Source organism: Lycorma delicatula, chromosome 10 (assembly GCF_047948215.1).
Source record: "Lycorma delicatula isolate Av1 chromosome 10, ASM4794821v1, whole genome shotgun sequence".
NCBI lineage: Eukaryota > Metazoa > Arthropoda > Insecta > Hemiptera > Fulgoridae > Lycorma > Lycorma delicatula.
This window is the reverse complement of record NC_134464.1, coordinates 16447231-16467427: the sequence shown is the minus strand read 5'-3', so window position 1 is coordinate 16467427 and position 20197 is coordinate 16447231. Positions and strand designations below refer to the sequence as shown.

General features: G+C 28.8%; 1 protein-coding gene and 1 long non-coding RNA gene across 4 annotated transcripts in view; one reads left to right on the top strand and one right to left on the bottom strand.

Moving 5' to 3' along the window:
• LOC142331400 (uncharacterized) overlaps window positions 1-14306 on the top strand; it is a 305532-nt gene extending 291226 nt beyond the window's left edge. Inside the window, exons 4-5 of the long non-coding RNA XR_012757986.1 lie at window positions 2830-3045; window positions 14048-14306. This is a non-coding gene — a long non-coding RNA (uncharacterized LOC142331400). The remainder of the gene's footprint in view (window positions 1-2829; window positions 3046-14047) is intronic.
• The window catches only part of LOC142331398 (RNA-binding protein 5), a 94363-nt gene continuing 79662 nt past the window's right edge, over window positions 5497-20197 (bottom strand). Inside the window, exon 7 of one of the 3 annotated variants that reach the window (XR_012757982.1) lies at window positions 5497-5706. The gene's annotated coding sequence lies outside the window, so the exon portion shown is untranslated. Of the gene's footprint in view, window positions 5707-14517; window positions 15330-20197 lie in introns of those variants that run through there. The other 2 variants (XR_012757979.1, XR_012757980.1) reach the window with 2 other exon arrangements.

Below are 20197 nucleotides of genomic sequence, written 5' to 3'. Positions count from 1 at the left end.
GAGGAAGCGGAAAGGTCTGCTGGAACCTCTCCAGTTGAGACTGACTAGCTACAAGTAACAATCTGGGAAAATGCACCCACTCGCTTTCTTTGTACGTGTTCTCACATAGTTGAAGTTCATTTTCGAATTCTGCTTGTAATCTGAGCCAAATTTAACGCACTCTTTTCGCCAAAAGTTTAATTTTAAATAATTATGAATTTTTATTTAACGAATTCATAATTACGATTACAATTATAATAATGATAATAATTAATCATTTTTCAGATTACCGTCAAAGTGTAATAACTTTGTGTAAGATTTCTAAATTTAATTTTAATTTTCAATCTTATTAACCCTTAAAGGTCATCTCTGTGCAAATTTGAACCGTCAAAGAATTAAAACTTGAGTTATTTTATTACAGATAAATAAAGTATATACAAATACGAAACAACCTCATTAAACAAAAAATATATTTTAAAATACAGCAAATGTCTATAAATACTTATTCGAAAAGATTGTTATAAAAACTGCGCCACGCTTTTATTTAACTAAATATTTTCATTACTTTTAATTTTTTTAAATTTAATAATTATTACATTTATCTATTTTTTTTATTTATTGGTTATTTAATAGATATTTATCAGTCCAGTTTTATATTTGTTAATGTATTATATTTTTTTGTTTAAAATTCTTAATTTGATTTAATTGTTATTTTTTACTAGGTTTTTTCTAATTTGTTTCCTTTTTTTAATAAAGTTAATATTAGTTAAATAAAAGGTTTATAAAAAATAATTTTTTATATGTAATCAAATATATTTTTGTAATTTTTTTTTAGGATTAAAAAAAAAGGATAAATATTTTTTACACATCGAAGTTTCATACGTGTACCATAATCATTTTCATACAAGGGTTCATGAGAAATGAAAATTTTCAACTAAATGCATGAATTTAGCGTAGGGGTAGCTTGGGGGCGTGAGGCTGGGTCATATCAAATTCCGACACCGTAGTGCTGTATTGTCATCGAAGTTACATACGTGTACCAAATTTCATTGATTTTCATACGATAGATCAAAAGATATAGCAGTTGCAAGATTTGATTATTCCTAAAGCGAGTTAAATAAAAGCTTTTAATAAATAAAAATATATTTTTTCAGTATTGGAATGATATCAGCCAATGCTATAATAATTCAATTTTAAAAAAAGATAAAAACAAAGTTAAATATTTTCAAATCATTTACGTAAACATGTTAATTTTTTATTTACAAAATACCACTTAATTATGTAGAAATAATATATAAAGGTAGCTTTAGGAACTACCTGCAAAAAAAATCTAAATGTGGACAACACATGACTTCCTTGTACGCCTATTAAATTACATTTACACATTTTTTTAAAAGTGAAAAGTAAATAAAATTTTATTTCATTAAAAACGTTTCATATGTTTTCAATTTTTTTTCTTCTGTTATTGAATTATTATTTATTGCAATATCTTTACAATGAGAGGTTAATAACCATTAATAAATCAGTATATTTAAATTAAAAAAAAAGAAGATGAAGACTGATTCGAACTGACGTGCCTTTCCCTAAGATCCAAATATTTCATTAATTAAAATTTTATTTGGCTGTAACTTTGATATATCACTTATGATATATTTTTGAAAAGCTGTCAATGAGACCTTATTACTGTAGTCAAAAAAAGTTCAAAATCCACATTGGATTTAAGGCTTTTTTTTGACCCAGTTCAAAAAAAAACCCAGTTCAACTTTTAGTTCAGTTGATTGCAATCAAATGGGAGGTGCTCAACTAGATGTTACAACAGTCCTAAGTCCAAAATTTCAACATCCTACGGCTAATTTTTTTTTAATTATCCGAGATACGTACGTAAATATAGACGTCACGTCGAAACTAGTCAAAATGGATTCAGGGATGGTCAGAATGCATATTTCCGTAGAAATCTGGTAACCGAAATTTAACCGTATGATGTTGAAATTTTGTATTTAGGAATTTTGTAATATCTAGTTGTGGACCTCTTCTTTTGATTGCAATCGACTAAACCAAAAGCGTTCAAAATAGCTCAAAATAAAAAAAAAATGGATTTTTCCTTTATCTTAACTGCAGTAATAAGCCCTCATTGAGAGTTTTTCAGCGATATATAATAATTGGTACTTATTTTCATTGGTTCCAGAGGTATAGCAAAATAAAATTTTAATTAAAGAAATATTATAAGGGAATTTATATTTCTTTAACTTTTTTGTAATTTATTAATAATTAATGATTTATTAATAATTATTAACGCATGATTGTAAAAACATATTCACAATAAATAATTATTCAATAATAACAATAAAAAAATATATATGTATAAAAAAAATAGAAGTTATTAGTGAAATAAAATTTTATGTACTTTTAAAAATGTGAGTATGTAATTTAATAGGTATTATATATCTGTATATGTAATAGATTTGGTGAAACATCTGATTATTTAATATTATTAATTGAAAGTTATTATTTAGAATTGCTCTATTTTTGGATTTTTAGTTTAATTTATATTTAATTTTATTTAATTATTCTGAAATTTCTGTTTAATTTTATCTACACTAAAGTTAACTACATAGAGACTGAAAAATGGACCATCACAAGAACAAAATACACACTGATGGATACATGCCCGTTCTTTAATAAACTCCAAAAAATTCTTATCTTTTAGTTCATTACTCCTCTGATATATTCTCCCTAAGTCGGAGTTAATTACCAATTCGTTTATTTTTTTTTTTTGCCAATCATTTAATCGCTTTTTCGTTTGATATAATTCTTCTGATTTTAATCTGTGTATACGTTCTCTTGTTTCAGCAATTGTGTAACTGTCCACTTAAAGAAATGGAGGATCGTAACTCACTTTCAAATGAAATAAGCTTAAATGAAGTGGAGAAAAAATGTGCATATGGAATTTAAGAGCGTACAAGGAAGTCATATGGTGACCACATTGTGCTATTTTAAAGAGAACTATTTCTTCCAAACAAGATAAGATGAAACTATTAACAGCAATAATGTTATTATCTTAGTATAGTATGTATTTTACCTCTGTTTATTATTCTACTAAGATTACTAAGTAGTGTTCTTATTCATTGATAGTATTATTTTTTCTTATCTTAATACTTCTAAGCGTATATTATTACAAAAAAGCAAGATAAGTTGAATGCAAGAAGGCATGCTATTGTAACAACGACGTATGTTGTTAATTATACTCGTATGTTGTAATTAATTTTTTTATAAATATCGTATTTTAAAAACGAAATACTGAAAATAAAACATTTTATTATTATTTAATAATAATAATAACAATAATAATACTACTCTTAATGTTTTGTTAGAGTCGACAACAATAATTAAGAGGGATCTACTCAGTTACTCAAAGTATTATGAAGGGTGAATTGTTGTCGAATAAATGAGATCGTTAAAACTTAAGTTAAAATAAAAAACAGGAACAAGTATAGCCGAGTTCAGTTAAGAGCGAGTACGGTACGCCTAACTCAAAGCGATCCATGTAATTAGAGGCAAGGGTAAGGAGACTGGATGTAGGAGTATGAGAGTTACGAAAAAGAGAGAGTACGAGCGGGAGAAGGTGTTATCACGCTCTCTTTCGCTAGATATCCCGTCTCTTCCTCCCGAAACCACTACTTCATATCAAAACTCATGCATTTTCATCAGCTTCGCTATATACCGTTTGCTCTCTAGTAGAGATGTGGAGAGATTCCTACCATCCGCAGACTAATTAGAATTAACTAATACCCGAATGAATCCTTCTCAAAGTGGAGTCAGGAGGTTTATACTCCGCTCCCCTCTACCCATCCTCTTGCTCGGCGCTACCACTACTAAGGTACAGAAAGGGTCAAAGAGAGATATCACTTTTCTCTTTAATCTAACTACCACAGATCAAAACGTTTGAAGATTTTAACCTCCGAGATTGACAAAAACTAACTCCAAATACTAAATTACTAAGAGGACAGCGGGGAGAACTTTACTTTCTTTATGTAATAATAGCTACTAAACCCTTTTCATTTACGTTTTAATTTCCTTTAATTATTTTTATTAATTGCATTAGTTCTTCGTTATTCTGTTCCCTTTTTTCCTTTAATTTTATTTAACGTGCTCGATAATTGTCAGATCCTCTTTATAAGTGCTTTATTTGTGTCACAAAGAGAACTTCTCGATGTCGTAGAAGTTTTTTTAATAGAAGGAAAAAATATATGGCTTTAAAAATATGTAATTTTTAAAAATGTATAAATATATTCTTCCTCAAATCTCGATCTTTTCTTACTAATATATTTTCAATCGCTGTTTAGGTCTGTAAGTAAAGACTATAACCACCATTTTTCATCAAATCCATCGTCTACATGAACTATATTCAAACCCAAAGAAGTGATACTAGGAAAAAGAAACTAGGAATAACAATTTTAATATAAGATAGATATTAAATTGATAGAAGAATTGCCTATCAAGAGAAATATTTCTACCTTAACATAATTTTTAAGTTACTTCAAGAAATGAGTGCTAATACTATCTACAACTCCCCAGAAAACAAGAAATTTTCTATATAAACAGTAACAGCACATTAGATATGAATGATTTTTTTTTTTTTTTTGATTTCCTTAAATTTATTGTAATGTTCAGTAAAATAACATAATATTATCCAGAAATTAAAGAATCAATTGAAAACAAACAAAAGCTTTTTAAAACTTCTTTTCGATTCCAAAGTTACGTTGAGCGCCGAAATTCACGTTGGATTTCTGTACTTGTGTTTTTTTTTTTTTGTAATGCAGTTTGTAAAATTATTTCTAACAAAGTATATTCGATAACAAAGTTTAAAAGTTGTCATGAATTTTAGTTTTTCTATCTTCAAATTGATATATCTACTACAAAGTATGTTCATAAAAGTCAGTCGAAAACGGACGCCAATTCTAGAATTGTAATTTTTTTGTTATTACAGTATTTTTAGAGAAGTAGCCAAGATCATAATAGAGAAGGCCAAAACGCATAGAACACGTCATTCCTCCTTGTATTTCGACAGTTTCGCAGCAGTACAACAATCAAACCATTTTCGGAATCCCTGACATAAATATTTATGGGGAAAACACTTGGTCTTATTCTTTTTTTCTTTAAGAGGTGGAGGAATCCCATTTACGGACGCCGAAGCAGTGTCGAACTCGTTAACAGGTTCCGCAAGATAGTAAAAAATCGTATGTATTCCTGCGCACTACCGACTAAACTTCCACCCCTGGCGAGCTACCCCTCCTGGAAATAGGCGGTAAAGTATTACTTCAGAAGTGGGTTGGTAAGCGCCCACACACACACACACACACACACACACACACACTTTCTGAATACCACAATTTTTTATCTTAAAATTTCACTGTAGCATAGAAACAAATAAATCGATTATTATTCATTTAATGTTTAGATTTCCTGAAAAAGGAAATGTACCTGATCGTAGATGTTGTGGTCATCCGTCAGTGTTCATGAAGACTGTTTGCATTATAGTTACCAGTTTTTTTACGTTTTCCAGGAAACTCATGTAGTTAACTTTCGCAATAGACAGGACATTAAGTCGGGGATATATATCCGGTTTCTTTAATTCCTTAGGTGTCAAAACGTCAAGATCTGGTGAAAACCGCATGTGCACAACTAGGACCGATTACAACAGTTTTCCTTGTACAGCTATAACGTTATCTAGACGGGAAAGAAAAATTGAGAGAAATGACGTAAATATAGTAGTTCATAGAATGAAGGGTAATTTTCTTGTTAATATTAGTAACTGAAGTTTTTTAAATCGAATTTTTGAGGTAAAAAATATTTAATATCGGAATGAAATCATATCATTAATCTATATCAAAATAAATTTCCAATAATCCTCATAAAATTAAAAACGTAAAACATAACTTCAATTTAAGGCTATTACAACTGAATAGTAGTAAATATTCCTCGTAGATACAACATTAAGATAGGAATATAAAAAGAAATAAAAAAATAGGAAATAAAATAATCTTAAGACATAATTTAAATTCCTTTTTTTCTAGAAATTTATTGAACCAATTTTAACGTTTTTTTAATATATATCTCTTAAAAATTTTAATTTTATTTAATATAAAAGAAAAATATTACAACTAGTTTTCTTTTAAACTGAGAAATGACCGAAAAATCGTATATTTCGGTATAAAACGTTGCCACATTCCAAAAATAATTCCCATCTATGTTATTTGTATTGAATTTCTAACACTATTAAAAAACAGCAAAAAATTCTTTAAAATAAACAAAAACACAATATAACATTTAAATTGTTCTATTAAGTTAGACCGATGATATTATTTACAAAAAAACCTAACATATTTACAATTCGTTACGGTAACTAGTTGTTTCGTTTATTTTGTTCGCGTTTATCTTTACTTTGATTCACTGTTTCCTTTTATTTTCACGTCAACAACACAAGAAGTAGGAATATAATAATGTGTGTTAAGAATGTCACAAATGATCACGCAATCCTTAAAACGTCATCATTTTCCTCCCTTTATTGTTTTATGATAGGTAGACTATTTTATTCCACTCTGCATATTATAATATTAACATTATTAACCGATGTAATTTCTAAGAGTATATAAATTTATTAGAAGTTATAATCATGTAGGAATTTTCCGATAAAACATAAAAAATTATTTCCCGTTAAAAAATGTTTTAAATGTTTAGAAATAAAAAAAAGAATGTTTGAAATATTTCGTAAAAATCAAAAGAAAAAAAATTACATTAAAAGGCTTAAGAGAGGATGAGCCAACTATCTTTTAAATATTTTGAAAAACCTTCCGTAAGATAATTCAATAAAATTATATTCGTTTGTTATTGACTTTATTTACATAATTTAAAAACTAAGTTTTCTACAAAACTTTTTAAAAAGTTTTATTTTTTAACTGATAAGCTAAGAAAATTATTTTATACCAAACCTAAAACCGTGTATTTTTAAATGAATGTTCTTTTAAGTTTTACTTAAATTTTCTACAAAAAAAATTTACGGTACAGTACTAAGAACAATTTTTTTTCATTATTTCTTATTTAGATAATATAAAAACAAATTAGATACAATCTAATGAGTATTCATAAAAACTGGTTTATGTACGAGCGTGTTCGTTCACCTTGTTGAACTGAAATCGTCATAGTTAGTTACAATATTGCTGATAATCTGAGAATGTCAATCGCACTCAGAATTTCAAGAAAAGATTACACACTTATCAGATTTAGTTGTTTAGAAATTTAAATCACCATTGTCCGTTTGTTGACTAAATTCTTGAATACAAAACAACTGACAACTAATTAAAATAATAATAATTTACACCAAATAAGCAATTTTCATTTTAATTGGTGGTATGTTAGCGTAAAAAATTGTTATTAAATCATTATCGTTATTTTAACGAACCTTCAAGATGATTTCAGTAGAACAAGATGAACGGACACGCTCGTACATAAACCAGTTTCTACGAATCTGAAATCAAGCAGAAATCCATTCACAAGAAATTAATCGGCAATCGCTGTTTAGTGCGTTACTGGGTCCTAACATTTTTGAAAATTAATCGTTACAAGTTTTATGATAAACGTACAACGTTACCGCACGATGATAAATTATTTTTAGTGGCCAAAATTGATCGATTTGTACAAGCGGTTTCACAAAATGAGGTGAGACGTGCCGTACAACAGACGAAATATTAACAGTTGATATTTCTGGATTTTTTTTTTTAAAGTTACGTGAAAAATACGGGGTATGGCAACAATTCAAAAACTATCCGTAAGCTCAAAAATTAAGATACGACCCTTAGTTTATGGGACTGAAAACAATTATAATTACATTACATTGAAAATTTCAGTAAAATGATATGCCGATATTAAATCTCATACAACATTTTAATCGGTCGTACTACTTAGTGAAATATGGTTATATAAAATGTTTTTAAAGTTGTGTATTTTATTTTTAAAAAGTATAAAGTAATTCATGGAGTAAAAGCTTTAGTTATAACTCCATCCTTCTATCTGCTTATATGCTAATTACCTTTTACGTTTCCAATTTCCAGTAAACTTTAAAAAAAATTACCTCTTCGTAACTGCTATTCACTTTATACGAGCAGCGATATCGTTGATGTCACTCTTTTATATAACAAATTTTATTTACGTTAAAACGAGACTTGGTAAAACACTTTCATTTATATATGTTCATAAACCATTATTAATACCAAAACGTTTTCCCGACAGGTAATAAACTAACATTCCAGAAGGAGTTAACAATGCGTTATGAAATCTAGAAATTTTAACTACAAAATTAACTTAATTAAGCAAGTTAGTTTAAATATCTTCCATAACATTATTTTTACGCTTAAAGAATTAATAAACGAATTTTACAAGTGAAAAAACGTTTTTATTAAAACATGGCTGTGTATAAGTTCTATTTATTTCTAGTTTATGATATTAAAAATCTAAATTATTATACAAAAATGTTACTAGTTTTATAAACTATAGAAACATTTTTATAAACTATATTACCAAGAAAATTAAAATATCTAAAATAAATAATTATATTAAAATCTAGCCGGTCAGGACTCCACCATCTAGACCATCATTATCCTCATGGTTGTGAGTAATACTGATAAATAAAAATTAAAGCCTGCGAAGCTCTTTTCCTCCAACGTTTCCCTCGATCCTAAAGTAGAAGTTCTGATACGCTCTTACAAATAGATGAATTCCTTTTGGTTCCCCTATCCATTTCCAAGCATGACAATAAGAACACACTTGTGTCATGGCGCCAATATATTCACGATCGGCCTACTTATTCTGTACATTGTACCTAAAGCCAATTCTATTCTTATATGACCCTGGTAGCTCTACAATGACGTCAATATGAACTCGTGAGGAATTTTAAGTGCAATTCACGTTGCAAATATATTGCAGCTCGAGTCTGGGCGTAACGATTTCGGTCAGCAGCTAACCGAGAATCACGCACTTCTGTTGTTTCCGAAGACCGAGATATTCTCATTCTTTTAGCTGACTGAATAATAAGAAAAGATATTTATCTTTCTTGAAGGCATATTTTTCTAACTTTTTACTTTTTTCAATATTGACCGTCAAAATAAAGAATTAAAACCGATAAAATTTCGCTAATTATAATAATAATAGTATTAAAAAATTTAAAGGTACACAGATTTGAACTCAGAGATCTTATTTTCCACTGTAACTGAAATATAATGACAAAAAAAAGAATTAATTTACTTTTGGAACTTATCCCCCCATTTGAAATTTCGTGGTAATCCTAACTGGAGATAATGACTATGCCTCTAAGCTATAAATCTGCAATTTTTTATTAAAATCTATCCAGTAGTTTTTGCGTGATTCACGCACAATGACGACCCTAGTTATTTTATTTTATGTGTAGCTTTAAAACAATCAGGTAATATTTGCTTATCATTTTCTCACTTTTACTATTCAGAAAAGAAAATTTTCTTGACAAATTTACTTAAAATACGGGTAAATTGGGAGTAAGAATAAAACTTCGATATGGACACCACTTCATGTGGTGTCTATATTTAATAGGCGTACTTCCTTCTACGCCTATTAAATTACATATACACATTTTTTTTTTAAATGAAAAGTACATAAAATTTTATTTCATTAATAACCTCTAAATATTTTTCATATTTTTTTTCTTTTTATTATAATTATAGAATAATTATTTATTGTAAAACTTTTTTTTACAATCACAAGTTAGTATTAATGTATCAATATATTTATTTTTTTTTAAAAACAAGGAGATGAAGTCTGATTGGAACTGATGTGCCTTCCTCTTATAAGATACAAATATTTCATTAATTAAACTTTCAGCTGGCTATAATTCTGGAACCAATGAAAATAAGTACCACTTATGATATATTGTTGAAAAGCACTCAATGAGGGCTTATTATTACAATTAAGAAAAAGTCAAAAATCCAATTTTATTTTATTTTATGCTTTCTTTGGGCACTTTTGGTTCAATCGATTGGAATCAAAAGGGGGGAGGGTGCACAACTAGATGTTACAACAGTCCTAAATCTAAAATTTCAACATCCTGCGGCTAATTGTTTTTTAGTTAAGCGAAATACATACGTACGTACAGACGTCACGCCGAATCTAATGAAAATGGATTCAGAAATAGTCAAAATGGATATTTCTGTTCAAATCTGAAAATCGAAATTTTTCGTGATCACAATACGTTCTTTACTTCGTAGAAGGAAGTAAAAAGGTCGAGGAAACGTACCGGGGTAGATTACAAAAGATAAATGCCTTATAGATGAATAATAAAAATAATAATGGAATGTAATACAAAATTAAGTAAATTTCAAGATATATTTATTTTTATACATTAAACGGTCAAACACACTGCAAATTTATTTTTACTGCTCTTAATTCTTAACACCTGCACGTGTGAACACTTCTTCCAAAACAATAATAAATAGATTTTTTCTTTTTTTTTAAAAATAAATAATAACGAACAAAGAAGTTAAAAATTATTTCCTTAAAGCTAGTAAAGGTGTTAACTTTGGTCAAGAATATTAAACAACTTAAAAAGGCAAGCGGTGATGAAATATTGAGGTGTGAAACTAATTAATTACATACGGCTATCTGTCACCAAGTTTAGAAAATGAATGTGGATGAGTGTGTGGATGAGTGTGTGTGTGTGTGTGTGTGTGTGTGTGTGTGTGTGTGTGTGTGTGTGTGTGTGTGTGTGTGTGTGTGTGTGTGTGTGTGTGTGTGTGTGTGTGTGTGTGTGCATTAGTGAATGTCTGAAGTAAAGAAAAGACAAAATCAGTGTGTGTGCATGTGCATGTGTAACAGATAAAGGTTTTTGAGATTAGTCACAGATTATTTAACCTGGTGAAATAGTGACAATGTGACAAAGAAACCAGACTCTAAGAATTATTTAGTTACAGGTGTCAACCAATGAGAAATTTACTTTTTACACTTGTTTTAAAGTAACTAAAAGATACTTTTTTTATTTTAGTTAAAAATATAGTTCAACTTGAAATATTGTGATACAGTCATATTATTCAAATATTAAATAAAATTTAAACAATTAAATTTAACTTAAAAATTATATTGATCAGTATGAAAATAATTCCAAAAGAGAAACTTTATACTTCACCTATAATTTTCTCAACTTAGCCTTTTTCATGTTATCTTTATATTTCATGTAAAAACGAAGAAATGTTTTTCCATTTTACGAATTTATACAAAAAATTATACGATTCTGAAAGAACAAATAGAATATATTAACTATTCTTACAGGAACGACTTGTCAAACCTAATTAAAAATCTAACACTCCACTATTTAAAAAAATAATAATAATTTTACAAAATTCTTCCAGTACACGTTTTATACAAAGAGAAAAAAATACTAGGAGGCAAAGAGATGTAACGACTTTTATAGAAACTACTAAATAACTGCTCGTTCTCGGTATGAAAGGGTTGAAATTTACAAACTTGGGATAAATTCTGATAAGATTATATAAAAAGGAATATTAAATATAATAAATATTGAAATAATTGTCGTAGGATATTTTCTGATAATTTTAAAAGGATTTAGACCCTTCAGATAATTTTTTAAACTTTACTCAGTAATGATTTAAAAACAAACTAATTCAAAAATTAATGAGTTTTAAGAATTCTTTAAATATAATAAAACTATAACTGAGGAGATAAGAAAGAAACTCGTGAGAAGACTTGATGCCCAGAGAAGTAAGAAAGTATACATATTGAACAATTTTAATTTAGTTGTTGGTTAATAAAGAAACACCATCAGAATACAAGTTTATAAAATGAATTGTTTAAGAATTAGCATAAATATTTCAAGGACGAACAGGATAAGAAATGAAAAAGATATGTTTACGAAAGAACAATTATTAGAGAAATTAAATACACTGGTAAGTACACTACCTTAAGTACACTGGTTGGAAATGTAAGAAAATAGAGAAAGGAAGGATACTTAGAAAATTTTTTTTAGAAAAAAGAGATGGAATTATCAAAGGGAAACAAAGTGTAGCTTGGACGATTGTTAATTTATAGAAATGAAAGAGGAAAAAATAAATAAAGACTGTAGAATAGAAGTACATGTAATAACAGTACATAATAAAACTGAGATCCGATGGTGGATGAAACAGTCTTCATCCACCAAGATCAGTATCTTGATGATATAAAATGAATATTTTAATCTGATCGGTCCATAATTTTAAATGACATAATCACGTCAGAAATGGGGAAATACATTGCTCCGCGGATAAAAGTAAAAGAATACTCAAATATTTACTACAACAGGAAATGGAAGTGAAAGCTTGATTCAGAGAATCGTCAAAAAATACAGAATTAATTACAAAGTACAAAATAATAAATACGTTTTAAGTCCATATCAATTACTTAAAATTTAAATACAACAAATAATATAAAGGTAAATACTAAAAAATCTTCTATAAACAGAACGTTCGGAAAGCCACTGTGCAATGTAGTTAAGAATTACGTGGTACATACTGTTCTTTCAGCATAAGATTGGTTGCCCTGCGGGTTCGTTGGGTGTTGTTCAGTAATAAACCAAGACGTCATTTGTCGAGTTGTGATTGGATGTATTTCATTTCGTTACGTGTTGTTTCGTTTATCGGAATCAATAATTATGAGAAACGTAAAGGTACTTTCGGTAGAAAAATGTATTTTCTCGTTGAACATATCTTTCACGATAGTGACAAGTATACTCATTTAGGGAAGCACAAGTTTTCTGAAAAGTTTCCAAATACTCCTGTTCCTCACAGCAATACAGTTTGAACTCTTATCAAAAAAATTCGGGCGACAGGCTTTTTTGAAAAAGATCGAAGTGGAAGACCACCTACAATAAACGAACGTAAGTTGTTTGATATTTCGGATAAGGGGGTAAGTCTATCTGTCAAAGACAATGTGGAAGTTAGCACAGCAGCAAGGTATCGGACTTGCTACCGCACAGAAAGCTGAAAGAAAAGAACTGAAATGTACAGAGTAGGATCAAAAAGTAGTAGGACTGAATTTCTATAGCGCGAACAGAGCGGTGGAGAGGGATAGGACCACCTAAGCGTGGTAGTGGAGAGCCTTCCGAAGAGACCGATATTTTTTCCAGTCGTCTGCGGGAAAGCGGAGAGTAAGCACGTTGATTTCCGTGAACCTCTGTTAAGAAGTATCGTCGCGATCCGAGATGGATAAAAATCTCGAGCAGCGCTACGCCATCAAATTCTGCGTCAAACTCGGGAAAACCGCGACGGAGACCCCCGGAATGATTAAGGACGCTACGGGGATGCTGCTGTGAGCCATGTGCCATGTTGGCACACCAACAAGTCCCCGCGTCCAAAGAAAGCCAGAATGAGCAAGTCAAGGGTCAAATCCATGCTCATTTGGTTTTTGACCTTCGTGTTGTGGTTCACAGGGATTTCGTACCCCCTGGACAGACTGTGAATGCCAGTTTTTACATGAATTTAATAATATTTTGAATTAAATTTTTTTTAATTTATTTTATTTTTTCGTAATAAATACAGATAAAATATTCTTTTTTAACGTTCTGTATGAATTGTTTTCTTATTAATCTTTTTTTGTTTAGTTTCTTTAAATAAATTCATCAACAGTTCATACTTTAACAGGCAAAAACTGAATAATTATAAATAATAAATAGTTTTTTAAACTATTCTTTTCTTCAACTTTTTTTAAGGTCCAATCAATTTCAATAATATCCATCTCTTTTATTTAATATCAATTTTAATTTTAAAAATTAAATAAATTAAAGAGAAAAAAATTAAAACTGGTGGCTACAAAGTAAAGTAAAGAAGAGCAACAAGAAGAAGGAAAGAATAAACAAAAGTAAAGAAAAAATGAGAGAGAGAAAAGGGAGTGTAAAGCAGAATAAGTATTAAGTAGGTACATAAGTTGTTAAATATTGATAAGGGAATAGAATACGGGATGCTGGAGTTAACTTTGCATTTGTTTCTGTATTATGTTACAGGTGCACCGTGTCCCACGCAGCTTCACTTATCTCAAGTTACAATAGTTATGACTACAGGCAACTCTAGAGCTACGGAATAGAAAATGCAACCGGAAACATATTTACAAAATTCAATTAACTATGTTGATGCTACAGAGATGATCAAGATATTGAAGTTTTTTTTTCTTGACTCGTGAGGAGAAAAAAAAAATTATCTTTGAAATGTTTGATTATATTAGTGAAAATTTAATAAAAATAAAATAAAACATGTTTTTACTCATTTATTTACATTATTTTTCCTATAAAAATCAACAAGAATGAATAACAAAAAAGAAATTATAAGAAATTAAAAAGAAATACCACAAATTTTTCAACTAAGTCGTACACAAGCAGATGATCGATATGAATTTATTTATTTATTTTTTTTAAGTAATAAATTTGATTTAAATTATAACTCTTTTAAACAAAATTTTGAAAAATAAATATTCGAATGCTGATCTAAACTGAAAAATTTAATTTATTTTAGGCTTGTCACCGGTCACTGCAGGACTACGATTAATAATTTATTTATGTTCTGTGTCGTAAACTTCCATCTCTTCCATTTTCAAATTGTGTTGTTTCATTCTCTCTTCTGACTATTTCTTATTATTACAATTTCTGTTTCCTTTCTGGATCCCTTAATAATCTTGTATCTTCTTTTTGAATGTGTTTCTGTTCTCAATATCTGTAAGTGTTATACTAGCAATTCTGAGAACATTTTACATGTGTTTGAGCCACCTGACATTAGTTTTGTCTGCGTTGCATTTCTCAAAGTTCTATTGGATTGTCTGTTATTGCTGTTAAATATCCGTAAAAGACTAGTCTTCGATTCGGTATGGCATATCTGAGTCTGTCTGTTTTGAGGTAGAGTGAATTTTCTTTCAAATTGTTCAACCCTCATAAGATTTCCTCGGTTCACGTATCTTTTTTAGTCTTGTATTGTTAATTTTAATTTCTACTTCTCCCTGACTTATACAGGACATCAGATCGAATCTCTGTGAAGTGTGAAATCTTACACGTCCTAGATATTTGTTTATTGTTTTATGATGTTTTCTTTATTTTATTCTTTATCTAACGCATTCGGTCGAATGATTTTGCCTAGGGTACCTTAATTTCTCTGTTTTCTTGATTTTTCTAAACTTTGTTTCTAGATATTTGTTTGCTTATTTTATATTAGTTATATATTCAATTTTTCAAAAGATTTCTATTGTCCTGTTTTGCCGCTATCTTGTTCAAGATGTATAGCTGTTCTTTCGCTGTTTCACTTTATTTATAAAAAAAAAAAAAATTATTATTAAATGATACGAAAAAATTAACATTCATGGATGATTGCTTCTTGAGTTTAACAATAAATTAAGACATTTCCAAAAAAAAAAATGATACTCATGACGCAGATTTGTTTGCATATAATATATTATAATATTTTAAATAATTTTTTTTTTCAGATGTCCACAATTTTTATATAAATATTGATTATATTATTATTTATTAATATTTAATAATTATTATTTATTTTTCTTCTAATTGTTTAATCATTAATAATTTGATTTTAGGGAGAAAGAACTGTATCACTGTACACATCAAACGATTTGAATGCAGCAACAGTAAAATAGATTTTAAAAACTTCTGAAATTTGCCATTACAAAAAAATTTATGGAATTCAACACAATGATTTTTGGATTATTCGAATAATTTAATATACTAAAATAATAAACAGGTCGAATTTAGAAATTATTTTTACGTATTAAAACAAATAAAAACACTCAAATTGTTCAGCTAAAGTAAACAAAACTTATAAAAATAAAAAAAATAAAAAAATTAAATAGCAAATATATATATATATATATACTCGAGCTTGTTTTGTCCTTGAATTGTCCTGTAAACATAACGATATCATTATCCACTACAGAGTGGCATCCTAGTGAATGAAGGTGTTTTTTCGGTTCTCGGCGGATTATAGATTTCGCAAAATGGAGGAAAAACGGAATAATAACTTTTATATCAAATTTTGTTCGAAAACCGGAAAAATCGATTAACTCTTAAAAAAACTTTCGGATAAAATATTTCAGCCGATCAAATATTTTTATCTGGTTCAATAGATACAAAGATGACCGCAAATCAGTCGAAGATGACCCCCGATCTGGCCGACCTTCCTTTTCAAAAATAAACTAAAACATTGTCAAAGTACGCAATTTAACGCACTTTGATTTTAGATTTACAATTAGGGAAATGGCTGATGAACTGAATTAAAATTTTTCCGCGGTTCAGTCAATTGTAACTGAAGAATTGAACGTGCATTTAATGTCCGCGAAATTCATTCCGAAATTGTTATCAGATCAGCAAAAACAACACGGAATTGAAGTATATCAAGAACTAATTAATCGGGCCGAAATCGACCCAGATTTCTAAACTGTGGTAATTACAGGTGAATTTGACTTAATTGTAGACAAACGGGCAAGTACGTAGAGAGTTATTACCATCCTTAAAAAAGAAAATTTCTAGAAATACTTCCAAAAGTGGAAAATCACCGTTGGAGTAGATGTGTTCAGTCTGAAGAGAACTACATTGAATGAGAAAAATCACAATAGCCTTTAAGTACTGCCATTTTGAAATTATAAGAGCCCAGTCTTAAAATTTTTCAATCACACCTCGTGTATATATATATATATATATACTTAATTCAAAACAATAGTCGTGAGAATATAAAAAGCTAATTTCGTTATTATGCAAAGAATGGCGAAGTTCATAAGAATTATTGTGTACTCCCAAAAAAATAATAATGCTTTTATACAAAGCCCCCACGTTCTAGAAGGCTGTATTTTGCGTACTTTGGGAACCGATAATAAAATGTCAAAAAAAAATTTACGAGTATAACTGATTTCGTGACTAGTACTGATGAAAGAAAAGCATTCCTGCCTGAAAGGAATATAAAGCCTGAGAAGGATCTACTAGATTTATTAATTACTATTTTCATCACATTTTTTCTAGTGTAATTATTACAAATTTTTTTTTATTGTATAAAGGTAAAAGAAATATTCTATTTTAAATGATGCAGAAATAAAATAAAAATAACTTTTCATCGAAATCAAAATACAGAATTACACGATTAATTAAAGACTTATTTTCTATTCGTAAGAAATTATTTTGCATCCGATTTCAACTTAAAATCATCGGATGGATGAATAACAAAGGTATAACTATTTTTTTCTAAGATGTTGAATTTCAATAATAATTGAATCAGAATTGAGACAAATGTTTAGATTTTTTTCAAAAATTGTTTGTACAGAATAATACTAAAAAAAATAATTTAAACAAATTTTAGGTGAGACGTATTACGTAGCGAAAATTATAAACCGAACATATTATTTTACCCTGAAGATCTTATTCAAAAAACCTTACAAAACTGTTTTACAGTGCACTGAACAACTTTCTGTAACCTTTTTCAGTCGCAGACAGAATACGATCACCAGTGCCATTTACCAGTATTAGAAAGTCATCCTACAATTCTCTCTATCACTATCATGTATCGTGTTTTTATTATTTTTGTGCTTACAGAATATTCCATCAAAAAACTACTGTTTCATTCGGTAATTGAAAAATTATAAGTAAAAATAAACATAGTTCTAGAAATTCTTTGTTTTTGAGCTGTAGCTGCTGAAAGATTTCACACTGATTTTACATTTAGCGCAAAAATTTATGTAAAATTACCAATTAACAGATAAAACTTGCTATCTGGTGGAACACTATATTTATTCCTTATAGCTAATATTAACATAAACACTTCGATTTAAAAAAATTCTATTTAAAGAAAAAAAAACGACACGTATTTTGCATAGCGGCTCTGATGTATATTTTCTGCTTTAATCCACCATTTTTCTGAATCATTCTAGAGAAATGTTTAAGTAATTATTTTTTTCACACCATAAAATAGTACCGTTATATGATCTACATAGCAAATTACGTGTACAAATTTTAGTAAAATTCAATTTTTTTATCAGTATTGGTTTGTATCATTTAAGATTCAATAGATAAAAAAAGGATACCTCAGCATATTCGAGAAACTTGAAGTAGAAAATAAAACGTTGAATTTAGAAAAAACAAACCCTCACAAATACTTTCTCAGAAATAAAATTTCTAAGACTAATCTCTGAACTTTTTGAAATCAAAGCAGGTATGAGACAAGATGATGGTCTATTATCCTTACTATTTAATATAGTTTCGAAAACGTAATTAGGGAATGGAATAAACAGATGGAAATTTTAAAAAGATGAAATGTAAAAATAGGAAGAATTTTTTCACATACTTCCAGTTAGTAAGTAACTAGGAGTTAGGAAATGTGAAATTGTTTTGCCTTTGCAGATGATCTGGCAGTTTTATCCCCTGATATTAAAGTACAAAAATTCAAATTAATCTTTTAAAATTGTTTGTTGAAAAAAATAAGTTTACGAATTTCTTTTTAAAAAACTATATTTACGACAAATATATTTAAAAATGTTCCAAGTACTTTAAAAACGGAATATAGAAAAGTTAATAAATAAATTTAACATATCGACATCTTTCTTTTTCCTGTTTAGCCTCCGGTAAATACCTTTCAGATAATACTTCAGAGGATAAATATGTATGAGTGTATGAGTGAAGTGTAGTCTTGTACAGTCTCAGTTTGACCATTCCTGAGATGTCTGGTTAATTGAAACTCAACCACCAAAAAACACCGGTATCCACGATCTAGTATTCAAATCCGTGTAAAAATAACTGACTTTACTAGGACTTGAACACTGGAACTCTGGAACTCTGGAATTCCAAATCAGCTGATTTAGGAAGACGCGTTCACTACTAGACCGACCCGGTAAGTAAATAATATATCTAGATGAAATAATTAAACCCAACGATTTAGATAAAGAATCGAATAAAGTTAGAGGTAGTAAAATCACTTAGAGCTAACAAAAGTTAGAACTGGATCTTGCGTATCACTTAACAAAGCATTTATACAATAAAAAATCAATTTCCAGAAAAACAAAAATTAAGCATTATAATACAATTGTTAAACACGAATATCTGTATTCCTCAGAGCGTTATGTATGAAAAAGATAGGCGAAACTGTAAAACCCACCGGGTTGGTCTAGTGGTGAACGCGTCTTCCCAAATCAACTGATTTGGAAGCCGAGAGTTCCAGCGTTCAAGTCCTAGTAAAGCCAGTTATTTTTACATGGTTTGAATGCTAGATCGTGGATACCGGTGTTCTTTGGTGGTTGGGTTTCAATTAACCACACATCTCAGGATTGGTCAAACTGAGAATGTACAAGACCACACTTCATTTACACTCATACATATCATCCTCATTCATCCTCTGAAGTATTATCTAAAAACGGTAGTTACCGGAGGCTAAACAGGAAAAAGAAGGCGAAACTGTAAAACTAGAAAAGCTGAAGGTGACCTTGCTCTACAGCCGCACACTCTTGACCTTTTAAGTTGAAAATCTAATTGCATCAATGCCCCATATATAGAAGTAATCTGACCAAGTCTGGTAAAAATCGATCAAGTATTTCAGGAGATATAAGGTGATTTAGAAGCCAACATACACGTACATAAGAACGTACTGGATGGATCTTCCATCCAGTTTTTTGTTACTTTTTTAGATTCCTTAGTTGTCAAAATATCAAGATCTGGTGAAAACTGTATATTCCCAAATTGGACCGATTACCGTACTTTTCCTTCTTTCTACAGTTATAGCTCTGCTACAGCGCTATCTAGACGGGAAATTAAAATTATCAAGATATTTTTGAGGTCCTAAGGTGGCCAATTCAAAGAGAAAAAAAATTATTAGTTATTTGTATAAATACATTACATAATATAATATTTATTTCAATTATTATCTAAACGTCCTTAGGTTCTAAGGTACGACAAAAAGGAACAGTAATAAAACTTCTATACAAGAAAAGGGAAATTATTTTTTTTTTTGTTTTAATTAGTAAGTATTTTAATTTATTAAATAAAGAAAAGACATACTTTATACCCATGAAAAACTTTTTAAATCAACTGTCCACAATTTATAAAATGATAAAGGAGAAATATTTCAGTAGGAATAATTTAAATATATATATATATATATATATATATATATATATATATTAT